Source organism: Triticum urartu, chromosome 6 (assembly GCF_003073215.2).
Source record: "Triticum urartu cultivar G1812 chromosome 6, Tu2.1, whole genome shotgun sequence".
Lineage (NCBI taxonomy): Eukaryota > Viridiplantae > Streptophyta > Magnoliopsida > Poales > Poaceae > Triticum > Triticum urartu.
The window spans coordinates 383,161,993-383,168,408 of NC_053027.1; positions in this window are offsets into that span (position 1 = coordinate 383,161,993).

Here is a 6,416-nt window from a genome sequence, read left to right on the forward strand (position 1 = left end):
AGAAAAGACAAGGAGCCGGCTGCGAGCCGCAGTCGGACTCGCATCACCATAGAGTGCGACCGAGACGGCCGCCCAAGAACAATGGAACGACGGGACGACTATCCGCCTCCTCCCCCTCGGAGGGAAAGGCGAGTCTCCCCCCCGCCTGTTGATCCCCTGACGCTCGGCGACCGCCTTGGCCGCCGAGAGGGAGTCGGCAAGAATGACGCCCGCCATCGGATCGACCGTCTCCACCGATCCCTGGCGCTTGAGGAAGAAGATGAGTTGGTCCGCCGTGTTTTGGACCCCGCATCCGAGACGAGCCCTTCCCCAAAGGGTTCACGCTCCCCAGAGACACACCCAAGTACACCGGCTCCATGAAGCCAGAGGACTGGCTGGTCCGCCGTGTTGCTGTGAAGTATGTTCCACGCATGCTCTAGTGCACGGCCCGGACATGGCTGAACAGCTTAAGGCCCCGCAGCATCAACAGTTGGGTCGACTTCACCGACGCCTTCATCTGCAACTTCACCAGCATGTACAAGCGACCTCCCAAACCCCGCCAGCTCTCCTTGTGCGTGCAAGGCCCTAGCAAGTCAACTCGCGACTACCTCACACGATGGGCCGAGCTCCGCAACTCTTGCGAGGGCATGCACGAGGTGCAGGCTATTGAGTACTTCACTGCAAGATGCCGAGAAGGTACCCTCCTCAAGCACAGGCTTCTCTGCGATGAGCCGGAACCCCTCGACCAGCTGCTGATCATAGCAGACAAATACGCCACGGTCGATTCCTCCATGAAGACGGAGATTCAAGTCAGCGCAACCGGCAAAGTGGCTCCTCAGCCTCCCCGAACCCCAGCCGGAGACACCAGTCGGCGTCAACAGCAGAACAACCACAAGCGTAAAGCCCCCCCGCCGACTTCCACTAGTCGGAAGGTGGCAACAGTTGAAGACCAACAGCTGGAAGGGCAGCCTCCGCTCAGACGTCAGAAGGACGGCAAGTCCAACTGGCAGCCGGCTTTCTCATATGAGCAGACTCTGGATGGACCCTGCAAGTTCCACAGTGGCATGAAGCCGTCCAACCACACCACTCGGAAATGCCACTGGCTCACCAGGATCGCAAAAGGAGACGACCTTTTGCCTCCCCCACCTGCTGGGCAGCCGCCTCACCCTCCGCCCAAGCAGCCGGCGGTTAGACTAGTCGGCGCAGTGCAAGACGAGTACCCGGAAGAGCAGGGAGCATACGTCATGTTCACCTGTGTGACCGACGATCGACGCTGCAGATGGCTGCAGCAGCAGGAGGTGAATGCAGTAGCTTCTGACACACTTGAGTTCATGCACTGGTCTGAGAAGCCCATCAGCTGGAGTCGGGCTGACCACCCCGAAGTAATTCCCAGACCCGGCTCCTATGCCTTGGTTTTGGACGCCACCTTTGCCACCGACAAGTGAGCTGCTCATTTTTCCAGAGTCCTGATAGACGGCGACAACAACATCAACATCTTGTACAAAGACACCATGGAGAAGTTGGGAATCAGGCAGAGGCAACCGCAGTCCAGCCGGACGGTGTTCCACGGCATAGTCCCTGGCCTTTCCTGCTCGCCAATCGGCAAGATCTTGATCGACGTCCTCTTCGGAGACAAAGATCATTTCCGCCGTGAATAAATATGGTTCGAGGTGGTGGACCTAGAGAGCCCATACCATGCACTGCTTGGCCGGCCAGCCCTGGCCAAGTTCATGGCCGTCCCCCACTATGCCTACCTCAAGATGAAGATGCTGAGTTCCGAAGGGATTCTGACCATAACTAGCGACTACAAGAAGTCGTCCACCTGCGCATCAGAGAGCAGTCGGCTGGCCGAGTCCCTCGTGATCGCAGCTGAGAAGCGGCTGCTAGATCGAGTTATGGCGATGGCAGGCAAGCAGCCAGAGATGTCACCTGATCCCAAAGAGTTAGAAGCTGAGGGCTCATTCAAGCCGGCCAAGGAAACAAAGAAGATACCTTTGGACCCAGAGCACCCAGAGAGGTATGCCAACCTCGACAACAAATAGGAAGGTGAGCTTGTCGATTTCCTCCGTGAGAATCGAGACATCTTTGCATGGTTCCCCAAGGACATGCCAGGTGTCCTGATGGAATTTCCTGAGCACAAATTACACGTCCGATCTGATGCCAAACCAGTCAGACAGCCTTTATGCCGCTTGTCAGAAGAGAAGAGCAGAGTTGTTGGAGAAGAGATAGCCCGGCTGCTCACAGCCAGCTTCATCATTGAAGTATTCTTCCTGGAATAGCTGGCCAACCCGGTCTTGGTACTGAAGAAGAACAAGCAGTGGCGAATGTGTATTGACTACACCAGCCTCAACAAAGCATGCCCCAAGGGCCCGTTCGCCTTTCCAAGGATCGACCAAGTGATAGACTCCACAACCGGATGTGAGCTATTGAGTTTCTTGGATGCATATTTAGGGTATCACCAGATCAAGTTAAACCAAACCCTTCATCACGCCATTTGGAGCTTTCTGCTACCTAACCATGACGTTCGGCTTGAGGAACGCCGGCGCCACCTTCCAACGATGCATGCAGAAGTGTCTCCTCAACCAGCTCGGCAGAAATGCTCACGTCTACGTGGATGATGTGGTGGTAAAGATGGAGAAGTGTGGAACACTGCTGGAAGACCTCAAGGAGACCTTCGACAACTTGCGCCGATTCCGGATCAAGCTCAACCGGAGAAATGCGTCTTCGGAGTACCATCCGGCCAGCTCCTTGGTTTCCTGGTCTCCGAACGCGGCATAGAATGCAACCCTGAGAAGATCAAGGCGATTGAAAGGATGGAGGTACCTAGCCGACTACTGGATGTACAAAAATTCACCGGCTGTTTGGCGTTCGTCAGCCGGTTCATCAGTCGGCTGGGCGAGAAGGCCCTTCCCCTGTACCAACTCATGAAGAAGACCACTTTTTTCGAGTGGAACCACAAGGCGGATGAAGCATTTGTCCAACTAAAGAACATGCTGGCGACTCCACCTGTTCTGGCGGCTCCGACTCCTAAGGAGCCCATGCTCCTCTTCATCGCCGCCACCAGCCGAGTGGTCAACATGGTCATTGTAGTAGAGCACAAGGATGAAGGCAAAGCACTACCAGTTTAGAGACCGGTATATTATTTGAGTGAAGTACTGTCGACCTCCAAGCAAAACTACCCCTAGTACCAGAAGATGTGCTATGGTGTGCATTTTGCAGCCAAGAAATTGAAGCCTTACTTCCAAGAGCATCCAATCACTTTGGTCTGCACGGCTCCTCTAGCTGAGATCATCGGCAGCCGAGACGCTTCAGGACGAGTGGCCAAGTGGGCCATAGATTTGCCCCCCTACACCATCTACTACCAACCTCGCACTGCCATCAAGTCACAAGCGCTGGCCGACTTCTTCGTCGACTGGGCCAAAACCCAGTATCTACCACCAGCGCCCGACTCCACCCATTGGCGAATGCACTTCGACGGCTCCAAGATGCGCACCGGCTTGGGAGCCGGCATCGTCCTCACCTCTCCCAAGGGCGACAAGCTCAAGTATGTGCTGCAAATCCATTTTGCCGCCTCCAACAACGTCGCCGAGTACGAGACACTCATTCACGGGCTCCGGCTAGCCAAAGAGCTCGTCATTCGCCGGATCCTGTGTTATGGTGACCCCGACTTGGTGGTCCAGCAGTCGTCAAGCGATTGGGACGCCAAGGATGCAAACATGGCAAGCTACCGCTTCCTCGTACAGCAACTCAGTGGGTATTTCGAGGGATGTGAGTTTCTCCATGTACCAAGAAATGACAACGACCAAGCAGACGCCCTGGCGCGAATCGACTCCACCCGTCAGGCGATACCGTCCGGCGTCGCCCTTCAGCGCCTCCTCAAGCCGTCCGTCAAGCCATCATCGGAGTGAGACCCCATCTTCGTGTCGGCTCCTCCTGAAGTAGTCGGATCCGACTCAAGAGCCCCCGCAAAGGGCGCGAGTATTCCAGCAGGCGGCGTGGAGATTGTGGCAGTCGCACCCGGCCCAAGGACAGCGGAGCCCGGCCCAGAGACTTTGGAGCCCGGCTCAGGGACTGTGCCATTCTGCCCGAGGACTTCATCAACATAGGAAGCGGCTGCCGACTCCAACCCGCCACCTCCCGGCCCATCCACCCTCGTCCAAGTCGCAGTTTTGGCGGTTGCAGAAATTGCAGCACCTTCATGGGCTCAACCAATCCTCAAATTTATGGTGAACAAAGAGCTGCCAGCCGATGAGATCTCAGCTCGGCAAGTACAATGCCAGGCGGCAGCGTACGCCATCATCAATAGAGAGCTTGTAAGGTGCAGCGTCACTGGTATTCACCAGCGGTGTGTGGAGCCAGAGCAAGGCCAGGCAATCCTCAAAGACATCCATCAAGGCGAATGTGGCCATCACGCGGCTTCAAGAGCACTCATCGCCAAAGCTTTCCAACATGGTTTCTTTTGGCCGACTGCTCTTGAAAATGCCAAGTCTCTAGTCCAAAAATGCAAGGGGTGCCAGAAGTTCCGCTCTAAGCCTCATCAGCCGGCTTCGGCACTCAAAACTATTCCTATTGCCTGGCCCTTTGCTGTTTGGGGCCTGGACATGGTCGGACCATTCAAGACGGCGCGAGGTGGTTTAACTCATTTACTTATTGTAGTGGACAAGTTCACCAAATGGATAGAAGCGAAGCCAATCAAGAGTTTGAATGGTCCGACTGCTGTGACCTTCATCTCTGACATCACAATTCGGTACGGCATACCGCATAGAATCATCACCGACAACGGCACAAACTTTGCCAAGGGTGCCTTGGCTCGTTTCTACGCGACGCAGGGCATCCGACTGGACTTAGCCTCTGTTGCCCATCCGCAGTCCAACGGCCAAGTAGAGAGAGCAAATGGCCTAATCCTGTCCAGCATCAAGCCCCGGCTGGTCGAGCCTCTGGAGCGCTTGACAGACTGTTGGCTTGATGAGTTGCCAGCCGTCCTCTGGAGCCTGCGCACGACTCCAAACAAGTCAACCGGCTCCACGCCCTTCTTCGTCGTCTACGGTGCCGAAGCCGTCATCCCAACGGACATAGAGTTCGACTCCCCTCGAGTCACCATGTACACCAAGGAGGAAGCAGAGGAAGCACGTCAAGACGGCGTCGATCTGCTCGAAGAGGGCCGGCTGTTGGCACTCAGCCGGTCTAGCATCTACCAGCAGAGCCTACACCGATACTACAATCGGAAGGTCAAGCCGCGATCTTTCCAAGAAGGAGACCTTGTGCTTCGGCTGATTCAGCGAACAGCTGGCCAACACAAGCTCTCAGCACCTTGGGAAGGCCCCTTCATCATCAGCAGGGTGTTGGGCAATGACTCTTACTACCTGATCGACGCTCAGAAGCCCCGAGCACGCAAAAGAGATCACTCCGGCAAGGAGACGAACTGACCATGGAATGCAAATCTCCTCCGAAGATTTTACAGTTAATGTAGTATGTATCACGCTACCTTTTGTATTAAAGTACGAAGACTTCGGGCCCCTCGAGAAGATCTCGGGGACTGCCTTCTTTTATCTATATGATAATGAGTTATGCCTATGAGTATATTATTCTTTACCGCTTGGCACCGGGTTCGACTAGTCGGCCCGGGGACTTGCCGTCTTAAGCTATGAAATGACTTCCTGCAGCCGGACAAGTAGTGTGTGGCACTCAAGCCGTCTCCTGTTAGAAGCCGCAGATCGCAGAGCGACTGACTGGCAAGCAGGAGTAAGGTAGAATGGGTGTCCATATGAAAAATGGCTAAGGACTCAAAGCATGCACATAGCTTAAGCTGGTTTTCCACTTTTGGCAACTGACTCTCGAGCAGCCGGCTCACTGTTTCCTAAATTAACTTGCTAAAAACTCTAAAAGGCTAGGTACTTGCCTTCCCAAAGAAGCCAAGTATTTGATCTAGCGGCAGTCCGCAGAGCAGCTGTCCAACTAGCAAAACGACAACTAAGGGAAGGTGGCAAAGGAAAAAGTCAAAGAGCAAAGAGCAAGAAAAGATAGAATATGGATAAATATTTACATAAAAAGTTCCTTGGCCGAATCATCATGCAGAAACTCAAGATACACCCAATGGGTGGAATTGTGCAAAATAACAAGTTCATTGAGACAACTAAGCAGGTAAAGCAAAGATAAAGTGGGAGCCTGGGAAGCAGCGGACGGACTCGGAGGACCGAAGGGGTCGGCGATGCCAGTTGCCGGGGCAGTCAGCTGGTTGGTCTCCGCTTGATCACCTCTGGCGGCAGCTGGCCCAGTTGAGCGCGGCTCGTTGCTAGAGGCGCGGTCGGGATGGGGCGGGCCGTCTGCCTCGACCTCTAGCGCCTCCTCCTCGTCTCCTTCCTCCTCCTCGCCTTCCTCTTCGCCACTAGAGTCGATCACCTCCGCCGAGTCCTCTCCATCATCCGGGTTCAGCCCGA